This window comes from Oncorhynchus gorbuscha, linkage group LG24 (assembly GCF_021184085.1).
Source record: "Oncorhynchus gorbuscha isolate QuinsamMale2020 ecotype Even-year linkage group LG24, OgorEven_v1.0, whole genome shotgun sequence".
In the NCBI taxonomy this organism is placed as follows: domain Eukaryota; kingdom Metazoa; phylum Chordata; class Actinopteri; order Salmoniformes; family Salmonidae; genus Oncorhynchus; species Oncorhynchus gorbuscha.
Window position 1 is genome coordinate 43,046,639 of NC_060196.1, and position 14,841 is coordinate 43,061,479.

General features: G+C 44.7%; 1 protein-coding gene across 5 annotated transcripts in view; it reads right to left on the reverse strand.

Moving 5' to 3' along the window:
• Nucleotides 1–14,841, reverse strand: part of pum1 (pumilio RNA-binding family member 1) — a 46,258-nt gene that overhangs the window by 19,533 nt on the left and 11,884 nt on the right. The window lies entirely within an intron of this gene.

Consider the following 14,841-nt stretch of genomic DNA (forward strand, 5'->3'; position numbering starts at 1 on the left):
TAACAAAGGGAGACAACGTGGAGATAAGGAGTAGCAAAATCTATATTTATTAAATAAGTAACTAAGTGTAATATACAATGGTGTGTGTAATCAGTAATCAGTAGTGTAAGTGAGTGTTTTGCATGCATGAATGTGATAATGCAGGGTGATGAAAGGTGCCAAAGCAAACAAACAAACAGCCACCAAGAACCACAACACAATCTACAACGGGTGTCTGCATGGAGAGAGTCTCCCCCATGAATGTGGAAGAGGTCTATTTATCCTGGGAGACACCTGGCCCAGGTGTTTCCCATGTAGCTGACTTGCACCCTCTCAACTCCGCCCACCGGCATCCTAATAAGGAAACAAGAACAACGACAGAATACGGCAGACAGAGTGGGAGGGTCGTCACATTCCCCCCCATAAAACCGGGGACCAACAAGGACCCCGGAACAACATACCAGTCTCCCGCGTCCCAAATTGACACAGGCCTCTGCGTCCCAAATTGACACAGGCCTCTGCGTCCCAAATTGACACAGGCCTCTGCGTCCCAAATTGACACAGGCCTCTGCGTCCCAAATTGACACAGGCCTCTGCGTCCCAAATTGACACAGGCCTCTGCGTCCCAAATTGACACAGGCCTCTGCGTCCCAAATTGACACAGCCTCTGTGCCCCAAATTGATGAGGGTTTACGTGTTCACACTTACAATTTGCCCCAGCCAACCTCCTCCCCAGACCTCAGCAACCTTCGCACAGGAAGCAACATTTAAGAGGAAAGAAACAAGACCAGGAGGGAGCAGACAGGACAGAGAGAACATGACAATACGAAACAATGGTCAGTCACGTAAACATTAGGAACAGGGCGCACGAGAGAGCGCATCAGCAATCACGTTTTCAGTCCCCGGATGTGCCTCACATCGAGATGGAATGATTGTAAAAATAAACACCATCGCATTATCCTCTGGTTTGGACACATCATGGACCTCAAAAAGGTGAGGGGGTTATGGTCGGTGTAGACCACAATAGGTACTACCCTGCAATATACAATCGTCAGGACCAGGAACATCTTCCTCCTCATGCACAGGTCTAGCACGACAAGAACCCAAGGAAACAACGGTATCAGCCAAAAGAACAGGTTTACCGTCCTCTGTAGAATCCCACTGTTCAGTCTCAGAGGAACGTGCATAATAGGGTTTTAACAGATTTACATGGCACAGCTGGTGTGCTTTCCTCCGTTCTGGAGTGGCAACTAGATAATTTTGCTCAGTGTACTGGCGCACCACTGTATATGGACCTTGAAATTTGGCTTGAAAAGGAGAACCAACAATTGGCAGCAGAGCAAGAACCTGGTCACCTGGACTAAAGTGACGAGGCTCAGTTCGGCGATCAAATATGCCCTTCATCCTCTCCTGTGAAGATGATAACTTCTCTTTAGCCATTTCACCAGCGGCATACAGCCGTCGCCGGAAATCACACACATACGAACACAGGGACTGAGGAGGCTCGGGAGACTTCCAGTCATCCTGGAGAACAGATAAAAGTCCACGCACCCTATGTCCAAACACAAGGTCATTTGGACTGAAACCTGTGCTCTCCTGTGAAACTTCCCTAGCGGCTAACAGTAACCAAGGCAACCCCTCCTCCCAATCCTTATCCATCTCAGTACAATAAGCTCTCAACAAAGACTTAAGTGTTTGATGGAAACGTTCCAGTGCTCCTTGACTTTGCGCGTGATAGGCGCTAGACACATTGTGTTTAATATGGAGCTGTTGAAGAACCTGACCAAACAGATTAGAGGTAAAATTAGATCCTTGATCACTCTGAATGACCTTAGGGATTCCAAACAATGAGAGAAACTGAGTCAAAGCTTTTAACACCGATTTAGTCGTGATAGATCGGAGAGGATAGGCAGCAGGAAACCTAGTGGTCTGACACATCACAGTGAACAGGTAACTGCTACCCTTTTTAGAACGAGGCAGAGGACCCACACAGTCAATAATCAGATACTCAAAAGGTTGGCTGAGTACAGGAATAGGAAACAATGGTACTGGTTTAATAGCTTGATTAGGCTTACCAGTTAATTGACAGGTGTGACAAGTTTTGATAAAATCAGAAACATCCCTCTTTAATCTAGGCCAAAGAAATGTCTTAATATGCGATTGTAGGTTTTCCTCACCCCCATATGTCCAGCAACGTCGCTGTGAGAAGTTTCCAACACCAACTCACGAAGCTTAACTGGTACAACAACTTGACTAATTGCCTCCCCCAGAAAAACACTATCATGAGACACCCACTTTCTCATCAGGACATCCTCTTGGAGGAAATAGCCATGGGCGACATCTCCCAACTGTTCTATAGGCACAATTTGATCACGCAACTCTTCCAACGTGGGGTCATCCCGTTGAGCATTGATTAGATCTGAGCGGTTTACAGATAACGGGATAACAGGGAAGACAGTGACATACTTTGTATTATTATCATTAGTCGGCGCAGTGACTAGTTCGCCACGGCTCATAGAACGTGTCACTGCACACGCAGAGAACACCTCTGGGAAACTCTGTACACTCTCATCAGGAATCCCAACAAATGACGGCTTAGTGGAAACCACTAGAGATGGAAACACGACTGGCCATACACGCTCACCTGCCAAGTTATTCCCAAGGATAACGTCGATACCCTCAATAGGCAACGAAGGACGCACCCCCACAACAACTTCACCCTTCACCAGCCCACAATCCAACATCAGTTTATGCAATGGAACTGACAGAGTGTTCAAACCTATTCCCCTAATTAGAACACTATTCCCTGAATCAGTCTCAGCAGAAAAGGGTAACACAGACTCCAACACAAATGATTCAGAGGCACCTGTGTCTCTCAGGATCTTCACTGGCACTAAGTCTTTACTTCCTAACATAGACACAAAACCTTCTGTAATGAAAGGTAAATAGTCTGGATCAATATGGACTTTCACATTCTCCTGGGCCTGAGGAAATGAGTCAAGAATGAACTGATGTGGAACAGGTGCAGCTAACGCAGCAGGCTTAGATTTAGCGTAAGCACCCTTGACCTGAGAAGTGGACATTCGTTTTTCCAATGACCTGAACCTTGACAGTAGTGACACTCCTGCCCAAAGTCAGCCTTACCATGGGAGTCAGGTTCAACCCTAGTTGAATAGAACTCTGCCCGAGAACCAAAGTATCTCGGTGAGCGAAGCCCAAATCTATCCGAATGCCCCCACTCTTTCCGAATACGGGGTTTTGCAAAGACACTTTTGTGAGTCAACACATACTCGTCCGCCAAAACCGCAGCTTCAGCAACATTCTTTACTTTCTGTTCATTAATATAAGTGGCAATACGATCAGGAATTGTGTCCTTAAATTGCTCTAACATAATCAGATCACACAGCCCTTGGAAAGTCACAACTGCAGAGGCGGAACACCAGCGATTAAACTGTAAAGATAACTGTCGCGCAAACTCAACATGAGTCTGGTTATCGTCCCTTTTTAAAGTTCTAAATCGTTGGCGGTAAGCCTCAGGGACCAATTCATAAATCTGTAACACAGCTGTTTTAACTTTATCATAACTGGCACTGTCGTGTACACTAAGAGCTGAATATGCTTCCTGCGCTTTACCAGTCAGCACACACTGCAACATTAAAGTGCGGTCAGAATCAGGCCAACTCCTAGCGTCAGCAACCCGCTCAAACAACGAAAAGAATGTCTCGGGGTCCCTTTCATTAAACCGAGGCAATAACCGCAAGTTCCCAACAATATCAAATGTCTCTGGGGCATGACCAAAAGCGGAACTACCCCTAGGTAAATCTGGGTCACCTTCCCAAAACAAACTCTCCCCTGAGATCTTTCCTTCCCTAACCAACTCTATACGTTCTTGTTGCAACTTGATTTTAGCACGCTCCATATCTTGTTTAAATGCCAATTCCTTTTCATATTTCACACGATCATGCTCTAGCTTCTCACGATCATGCTCTAGCTTCTCACGATCATGCTCTAGCTGTAACAAAAGCAGTTCTTTCTGCTGTTCAAAAAGAAGGCTACTAGGACTAACCGATGGAATGGCCATTGTAACGTTATGGGAGACAACAAATCCTCAGCAGAGGCTGGCCCGGTGGTAACTTCAAGAATACCACTCTCCATCAGATTGGCTTTCAATATCAACCTAATAGAATTCTTTAGACGTTTATCACTAATCTCAACCTTGTAGTGTTCCGCGACCTTCAACAGCTGTTCTTTAGTACCTAAATCTAACAATTCCTCTGATGGAGAGCGAATGAACTTATCTACATAAGACGCCATAATCACACAAATTTTTTTTTATCGCTTTTCCCTTCTGCTGAGCACACCAGAACACAACCCGAGAATTGACAATCACCCTGAGCACCACAGAAGAGAGATGAGATATGGAGCTTCCCAAAACCTACAATAACTCAACCCTAGTCTTCGTGCAGATTTGCGGTGGGAATTTACGCACTGTAGCCCGCTGGCAAGGAAATAGAACTCCCCAGCATGCTGGCAAATTCCACCAAGCCACGGATGTGCCCCGAGACAACTGCTCAGTCCACAGACACCACACAAAAATAACAAACATTAACCATGCCCAACATATTCCAAAAAATGAAACACGTCGCTAAACCTATCAGGGGAAAAGGCTATAGCTCCGGGTAGCAAGTTCCACTACCCTACCCAAATCTCCCACCGAGGTACACAGCAGATTACTCACTTCAGACTGACGTCCCAACAGAAAGTAAAACAAGAGTTCAGGCTAGGCAGGGCCTGGAAACTAACCATTATACTCTCTCCAACACAGCACACAAACCAAACAACAAAGGCAACCAATACTGGGCCGATCACACTCAAACACAATATTCAATCCAAACACGTACCTCCACGGTCTCCCAAACCAATAGTTCAAAGATCCCGGACGAGCCCCCACTTGTCACGAACCGGCTCAAAGCCCGTAACAAAGGGAGACAACGTGGAGATAAGGAGTAGCAAAATCTATATTTATTAAATAAGTAACTAAGTGTAATATACAATGGTGTGTGTAATCAGTAATCAGTAGTGTAAGTGAGTGTTTTGCATGCATGAATGTGATAATGCAGGGTGATGAAAGGTGCCAAAGCAAACAAACAAACAGCCACCAAGAACCACAACACAATCTACAACGGGTGTCTGCATGGAGAGAGTCTCCCCCATGAATGTGGAAGAGGTCTATTTATCCTGGGAGACACCTGGCCCAGGTGTTTCCCATGTAGCTGACGACCCTCTCAACTCCGCCCACCGGCATCCTAATAAGGAAACAAGAACAACGACAGAATACGGCAGACAGAGTGGGAGGGTCGTCACATATGGCAGACAAAAACCTGAGAAGAAATCCAAACAGGAAGTAAGAACTCAATTTAGAAAACAGTGCCATTGGATGTACACCTTAGATATGGATGAGAATGCACTTCCTAGGGCTTCCACAAGATGTCACCGTCTTTAGATTCTGGTTGTATGATTCTACTGTAAAGGTAGGGCTCATAATAGCTCTTTGAGTAGGTGGTCTGGCAGAAAGTCTGTTTCATTACGCGCGGTCACGAGAGAGTGTTCTTGCGTTCCTATGCTTTTCTTCAGACAATGAAATTCTCCGGTTGGAACCTTTTTGCTGATTAATGTTTAAAACATCCTAAAGGGAGGGATCACGTGACCCTTGAACGAGATGGCCGCGTGAACTAAGAGCTCCGCACAAGTAGTTTCCAATTCCTAATCTTACCTCCACTCCAAGTTCACACTCATTTAGCTTTAGTAAGAAAAAGTCATGGCGGCTACAAAAGGCGACACTACAGGTGACATTTTTACCCGGACTCGAGTATTAGTGACGGAAAAAGCCTCCAAGAAGAAGCTAGTTTCAGAAAAAACTAGCACCATTAGCCAGGAGCAAGAGAACCCGCTCCCCCACGAGGCACAACGAATGCCAACCTTGCACTCTGTCGAAGACATCCTTTCTGAGTTGAGATCCCAACGTACAGAACTAAACACCAAATTAGATGCCATTAACTCTCAGCTCAGTGCGATAGGGGGCAAGGTGACAATCCTGGAAAACGCATTGCCTGACATCAACAACAAGATAACCATAAACGCGGGGCGCCTGGACGAGGCAGAGGGGCGAATCCTATCCATGGAAAACTTATTGACAGATGCCATGGAAACAATAGCATATGCTAAAAAGAAAATCGAGCATCTGGAAGAGAAAACAGAGGACCTGGAAAACAGGGGGCGAAGGAATAATTGTGTTCTATTCAATCTGGGCGAAAAAGAAGAGGGAAACATGCCACTGATCCGCTACCTGCAAGACAAACTTCCCGAGTGGCTCCACCTGCCCACCGACAGGCCCATAGAACTCGAGAGAGCTCACCGAGCACTGAGGCCCCCACCAGCAGCCAGACAACCACCACATCCAATCACCATACGTTTCCTGAGATTCACCAACAAGGAACGAGTCCTACAGGTAGCGAAAAACAACACCATCACAGTGGGAAACGCCAAACTCGCTTTACACCAGGACCTGTCAGCTGGAATACGCCGAAAGCGCCGAGAATTTGATGAAGTGAAGAAATACTCCATTGACCGAGGCATCTTCAGGGGATTCAAATACCCAAACGAGCTCAGGATTCTTTACCAAGGAGCCTTGCGACACTTCAAAACTCCCGAAAAGGCAAAACGTTTTTTGAAAGACAATCCTGGCCAATGAGAAACAGACCAATGACTAAATACGATTAATGCCATTACTAAAGGAGGTAAGACGACATATAGCCGATATCCAGAGACCCACCCCCTAAATGTCATTATAGCCGTCCAATTTATATTTATTTTCCTTTAACTGATAGGGATGGGCTGTATAGCCTAACCTAGGCCTACTAATGTTTCAGCCTACTTTTATTTCCCTGTTTTTTTGTTGTTGCTATTATTACCTGGGGTTCCCTATGTCCCTTGGGGGAGGTATATGTAGGCTGGGCTAGTGATTTTATTTTTCTCCCCTCTTTTACTGAGGTCTGGACGAGGGCAACTGTGTTATTTACTCAATGCGGGGTGGAGAGGATGAGGCATTTCTATGGTGGGGAGAGGGAGACGTTGTGTGTTGCTAACTGTTCCTGGTTTTTGTTTTATTCGGAACACAGAATTGAGACTGAGCGGGCGGGTAATAGATCCAACGGGATGTGTCGAGTTGTTTGGGAACTCAGCTGGGGTGTTCAGAGATTATTATTTTATGTACACCTTTTATGTGAACGCAGCTGTAATTACTATCCACTTTTACCCAGCGATGACTTGCACTAAAGTTCGATTACTGCTCGATGACGATGACTAGTACCTTAAATCTATTGACATGGAACTGCCATGGTCTAGGGCATGCAATAAAACGAAAAAAAGATACTATGTGCTCTAAAAAAGGAAAAAGCAGACATTGCGCTATTACAGGAGACACACCTCTGTGATGCTGAACATGACAAACTCCGCAGAGCTTGGGAGGGACAGGTGTATTTCTCATCTTTCAAATCAAACAGTAGAGGCACAGCCATACTTATCCATAAAAATGTTCCATTCATAATAGACAAAAACATATCTGATCCGGAGGGGAGATTTATTTTGATAACTGGGTCACTATATGGTCAACCAATTACTATATTAAACATATAACCCCTAACACAGATACTCCTGCCTTCATGTCAAAAATTATAACCCTGTTCAATGAGCATTGTGTCTCCTTTGGCGTGGTGGCCGGAGATTTTAATTGTACCCTTAACCCAACCCTAGACAAATCATCTCAAGTCCCCACCACAAATCCTAGATCTGCAAAGATGTTGAACTCTCTTACTAAAGAGATGGGGCTGATAGATATCTGGAGAGAGAATAATAGCTCATCTATGGACTATACATACTACTCTAATGTCCATAACACCTACTCCCGTATAGATTACATTTTTATCCCAAAGAGTTTCATAAATTCAGCCACTTGTACAATCGGACCCATAGCACTTTCAGATCACGCCTTTGTCCACCTCCGCTTTGACCTCTGCAAAAACATCCCGAGGTCAAAGAGCTGGAAATTCAACACCTCCATCCTATCAAATGACGAGTTCCATACATTGGTAACTACATGGATAGACAACTACACACAAGACAATAAAGACTCCCCTGTTTCTCCGGCCACAATGTGGGACGCTGCTAAAGCCACACTAAGAGGTCATCTAATTGCATATGCTTCCTCTAAGAAAAAAGCAATGGAAGCACACAGGCTAGATCTTGAGAGGGAGCTGGAATGCTGTGAAAAAAATACATAAACAATCCCTAGACAGCACCTCCTGGAGTCATCTTAAAGCAGCCAAAGCCAAACTGAATTTGGACTACACTCGGGAGAGTGAGACCGACCAGGAAGAGATCTCAACTCCCCCTTCACTCATGAGGAGATCCTGGAGGCAATTACCTCCATGCCACCTAATAAGTTCCCAGGCCCAGATGGATTCCCCAGAGAGTTCTACAAAGCTTTTTGGCCCCAGCTCAGCCCTATCTTCATGCCAATGCTGGAGGATTTTTGCAAAAACGGAGTTCTCCCAGACTCAATGCACACAGCTCGCATTACAGTGTTGCTAAAAAAGGACAAGGACCCCCTATCCTGCTTGTCCTTCCGGCCCATAAACTTGTTGGATTTAGAATATAAAATAATTACCAAATTGCTCGCCAAAAGACTAAGCACTTTTCTTCCCAAAATAATAAAAGCGGACCAAACTGGATTTATTAGAGACAGATACTCTTCTGATAACATTCACCGTCTTTTTGATATTATTGATCAAGTAAACGCACAAAAGACCCCTGTCCTGCTGGCTTCACTGGATGCTGAGAAGGCGTTTGACAGGATGGAGTGGAGCTTTTTGTTTTCAGTCTTAGAAAAGTTCAATATGGGCCCAAATTTTATTAAATGGATCAAATCACTATACTCTCATCCAAATGCCATGGTGACTACTAATGGACTGAACTCTGACAGATTCTCCGTGGCTCGACGACTCATTGCGAGCTCACAGAACAGGGCTCCGGGCAGCCGAGCGGAAATGGAGGAAAACTCGCCTCCCTGCGGACCTGGCATCCTTTCACTCCCTCCTCTCTACATTTTCCTCCTCTGTCTCTGCTGCTAAAGCCACTTTCTACCACTCTAAATTCCAAGCATCTGCCTCTAACCCTAGGAAGCTCTTTGCCACCTTCTCCTCCCTCCTGAATCCTCCTCCCCCTCCCCCTCCTCCCTCTCTGCAGATGACTTCGTCAACCATTTTGAAAAGGAGGTCGACGACATCCGATCCTCGTTTGCTAAGTCAAACGACACCGCTGGTTCTGCTCACACTGCCCTACCCTGTGCTCTGACCTCCTTCTCCCCTCTCTCTCCAGATGAAATCTCGCGTCTTGTGACGGCCGGCCGCCCAACAACCTGCCCGCTTGACCCTATCCCCTCCTCTCTTCTCCAGACCATTTCCGGAGACCTTCTCCCTTACCTCACTCATCAACTCATCCCTGACTGCTGGCTACGTCCCTTCCGTCTTCAAGAGAGCGAGAGTTGCACCCCTTCTGAAAAAACCTACACTCGATCCCTCCGATGTCAACAACTACAGACCAGTATCCCTTCTTTCTTTTCTCTCCAAAACTCTTGAACGTGCCGTCCTTGGCCAGCTCTCCCGCTATCTCTCTCTGAATGGCCTTCTTGATCCAAATCAGTCAGGTTTCAAGACTAGTCATTCAACTGAGACTGCTCTTCTCTGTATCACGGAGGCGCTCCGCACTGCTAAAGCTAACTCTCTCTCCTCTCATCCTTCTAGACCTATCGGCTGCCATCGATACTGTGAACCATCAGATCCTCCTCTCCATCCTCTCCGAGTTGGGCATCTCCGGCGCGGCCCACGCTTGGATTGCGTCCTACCTGACAGGTCGCTCCTACCAGGTGGCGTGGCGAGAATCTGTATCCTCACCACGCGCTCTCACCACTGGTGTCCCCCAGGGCTCTGTTCTAGGCCCTCTCCTATTCTCGCTATACACCAAGTCACTTGGCTCTGTCATAAGCTCACATGGTCTCTCCTATCATTGCTATGCAGACGACACACAATTAATCTTCTCCTTTCCCCCTTCTGATGACCAGGTGGCGAATCGCATCTCTGCATGTCTGGCAGACATATCAGTGTGGATGACGGTTCAGCTTGAGGTGGTGATCCTCGGCAAGACGGAGCTGCTCTTCCTCCCGGGGAAGGACTGCCCGTTCCATGATCTCGCCATCACGGTTGACAACTCCATTGTGTCCTCCTCCCAGAGCGCTAAGAACCTTGGCGTGATCCTGGACAACACCCTGTCGTTCTCAACTAACATCAAGGCGGTGGCCCGTTCCTGTAGGTTCATGCTCTACAACATTCGCAGAGTACGACGCTGTCTCACACAGGAAGCGGCGCAGGTCCTAATCCAGGCACTTGTCATCTCCCGTCTGGATTACTGCAACTCGCTGTTGGCTGGGCTCCCTGCCTGTGCCATTAAACCCCTACAACTCATCCAGAACGCCGCAGCCCGTCTGGTGTTCAACCTTCCCAAGTTCTCTCACGTCACCCCGCCCCTCCGCTCTCTCCACTGGCTTCCAGTTGAAGCTCGCATCCGCTACAAGACCATGGTGCTTGCCTACGGAGCTGTGAGGGGAACGGCACCTCAGTACCTCCAGGCTCTGATCAGGCCCTACACCCAAACAAGGGCACTGCGTTCATCCACCTCTGGCCTGCTCGCCTCCCTACCACTGAGGAAGTACAGTTCCCGCTCAGCCCAGTCAAAAATGTTCGCTGCTCTGGCCCCCCCAATGGTGGAACAAACTCCCTCACGACGCCAGGACAGCGGAGTCAATCACCACCTTCCGGAGACACCTGAAACCCCACCTCTTTAAGGAATACCTAGGATAGGATAAGTAATCCTTCTCACCCCCCCCCCCTTTAAGATTTAGATGCACTATTGTAAAGTGACTGTTCCACTGGATGTCATAAGGTGAATGCACCAATTTGTAAGTCGCTCTGGATAAGAGCGTCTGCTAAATGACTTAAATGTAATGTAAAATGTAAAGATTCCCTCTGGAACGGGGCACAAGACAAGGGTGCTCGCTGTCCCCGCTGCTCTACTTGTTGGGGGCGGAGCCTCTGGCAGAGCTGATAAGGAGCAATCCAAGTATTATGGGTGTTTCTGCAGGTGGCCTGCAGCACAAGATTTCGCTTTACGTGGATGATGTCTTGCTCTACATATCCAACCCTGAGAAATCCCTCCCTCTCATTTTAGACACAATTGCTCAGTATGGCAAGTTCAGGTTATAAGATCAATTTTAACAAATCCACTGTCTGCCCTCTCAATATTACACTCACCAGCTCTATGAAGACACTTTGTCCTTTCCAATGGAAAACACAGGGGTTTCAATACCTCGGGATCTTCATAACACCAGATCTGAATAGCCTTAAGGAAAATTATCTTCCACTCCTGGATCGAATCAAGAAAGATCTCCAAACCTGGATCTCCCTCCCAATTAGCTTAGTAGGAAGAATTCATGTAATCCGTATGAACGTCCTCCCTAGACTGAACTACTTATTTCAGATGCTCCCATGCTATCTCCCAGTTTCCTTCTTCAAAACAACTAACCAAAGCATCACCAAATTTATATGGGGTAATAAAAAACCTAGGATCAAGTTTTCCACTTTATCAAAACCTGAATCTAAAGGTGGTCTTGCCCTTCCCTCCCTTCAATTGTACTACTGGTCTGCCCAAATCCGCAACATGCTAACATGGATCACAAACAGACAAGAGTCAACGTGGATTCAGATAGAAGCCCAATCCTGTGGTTCATTGCCCTTAAGCTCAATTATATTCATTAATAACTTTAGTGAAGTGGGCAACATAGCCAAAACCTTTGTGATTTACAGCACCCTACTAGCATGGAGGGACTGTAAGAAATACCTGGGCATTTCCTCCCAAATATGTTCTCACTCACCTATAGTAGGCAACCCAGACTTGCCAAAAGCCCTGAGGGATGCCAACTTTAATCTTTGGCATACTCTAGGAATCAGGACCTCTTCAGACCTATTTCATTAGAAAACCACTACACTGAAATCCTTTCAAGAGCTCTGCAGTGAATTCGATGTGCCAAGATCCCATTTTTTTTTTTAAATATCTTCAAATTAGACATGTAATTTCCTCATTTACCTCCAAGAGGAGGTTTAGAACTCAGTTGAACGAAGTTGAAACCCTTCTTGTCACAGCACAATCCATTAAAGGCAAAATATCTTACATCTATAGACTCCTTTCTGAGAAAGGAAGCTCCTCCTTTACTCCTTTGAAAATAATCTGGGAAAAGGACCTTGGTCTGACTATTAGTGATGAGTTATGGGCGGAAGTTTGCGACAGGGTATACTGCTCCTCTACCAGTGTAAAAATGAAAGAATCTAATTACAAATTTTTGTACAAATTTTATTATACTCCTTTGAGACTCCATAGAATGAAAACAGATATGTCTCCTAACTGTAAAAGATGTACCTCTGAAAGTGGAACCTATATGCATGTATTTTGGAGCTGTAGGGAGATTGCCAGATTCTGGCAATCTGTACATACTGCTGCACAGAAAATACTAGAGGTACAGTTTGATATGACTCCGTGTATCTATCTTCTTAATGCCCAGCAGGACTTTGTTCTTGATCCTGACAGAGAAAATTTGCTTATGACTATTACATACTTTGCTAAGAAATGTATTCTTCTATTGTGGGCCTCTAATACCCCCATACATTTAAAATGTGGATTGACCAGATTGTTGACTTTCTTCCTCTTGAAAAACTCACTTAAGACCTCCACAAGAGACAGCCCAAGTTTGATAGACTCTGGTCCCCACTATTCAACTATATTTCAAACTGGACAGAGTGAACGGGGTGACTAGGGAAATGCGCAGATACATTGTGTAAGGTACTGTAAAACCTAAAAACGAATGATTGGCCCGTCGTCTCAGTGAATGCTTGAAATAGCTGATAAGAACCTTGATAGTGCTGCTGCAAGTGTTATGGTTTTTTTTGTGTGTTTTTATTTTTATTTAGTTTTTGAGTATGTGTGCGTATGTGTGTGTGTGTGTGTGTGCGTATGTATGTATGTAGGTATATATATGTACCAAGGAAAATATATAGATTAAGAAAAATGGGTGCTTTTGTTTGACTTTGTCATTCATTTTGGTTGTGTTTTGATTTTTTCAAATGTATTATTATTTTTTGACTTTTTGTTTTTTTTGAAGCCGGTCACATCTGTGAATGTGGGATGTGTTTTGTTGGTTGATTGAAAAACAAAAACTTAAAACTTTAAATTGAGAAAAAAAAGAAAGAAAAAACATCCTAAATATGGATTGCATACGTCATTTGACTTGTTTCTACGACCTGTAATGGAAGTTTGAGTTTTTGTCTGGAGGAATTGCTCGTGCTTTTTGAGGATTGAATGCTGGGCTGAACAAGCTAACAACAAGTGGCTAAATTATGGGCTTTTTGGAACTTTATGGAACAAAGTCATTTATTGTCAAACTGGGATTCCTGGAACTGCCTTCTGATGAAGATATGCAAAGGTAAGTGAATATTTGTGTTTTTTGTAGCTTCTGTTGACGCCAAAATGGCGGCTATTTCTTTGGGTTCTGAGCACCGTTCTCAGATTATTATTTTTCCGTAAAGTTTTATTTTTTTTAATCTGACACAGCGGTTGCATAGAGGATATATTTATCTTTAATTCTGTGAATTACAAATGCATCTTTTATCAATGTTTATTGTGAGTATTTCTGCAAAATCACTGGATGTTTTGGAATCAAAACATTACTGCATGTAAAACGCGCATATATATGCACATTATCGAACAACACACACAATACATGTATAACATGATGTCCTATGAGTGTCATCTGATGTATCAAAGGTTAGTGATTCATTTTATCTATATCTATGCTTTTGTGACTGAAATATCGCTCTGTGCGTTTTTGAATTTGGTGGTCATCTAACGTAAATATATGCTGTGTTTTCGCTGGAAAACATTTTAAAAATCGGACACGATGGGTAGATTAACAAGATGTTTATCTTTCATTTGCTGTATTAGACTTGTTAAACCCTTTACAATGAAGATCTGTGAAGTTATTTGGATTTTTACGAATTATCTTTGAAAGACAGGGTCCTGAAAAGGGGACGTTTCTTTTTTTGCTGAGTTTATCTACACACACATATACACCACACACACACACACACACACACACCCACCGACAGTACCAGTCAAAAGTTTGGAAACACCTACTCATTCAAGGGTTTTTCTTAATTTTTTTACTCTTTTCTACATTGTAGAATAATAGTGACAACACAACTATGAAGCGAGACATGGAATCAAAAAAGTGTTTATCAAAATCAAAATATATTTTAGATTATTCAAAGTTGCCACCCTTTCCACATTCTTGGCATTTTCTCAACCAGCTTCATGAGGAATGCTTTTTCAACAGTCTTGAAGGAGTTCCCACATATTCTGAGCACTTGTTGGCTGCTTTTCCTTCACTCTCCAGTCCAACTCATCAGACCATCTCAATTGGGTTGAGATCAGGTGATTGTGGAGGCCAGGTCATCTGATAAAGCACTCCATCACTCTCCTTGGTCAAATAGGCCTTACACAGCCGCAAACCAGAAGAAATGGTGTATCACTTCAGAATGCTGTGATTGCCATGCTGGTTAAGTGTGCCTTAAATTACAAACAGTGTCACCAGCAAAGGACACCTACACCATCACACCTCCATGCTTCACAGTGGGAACCACA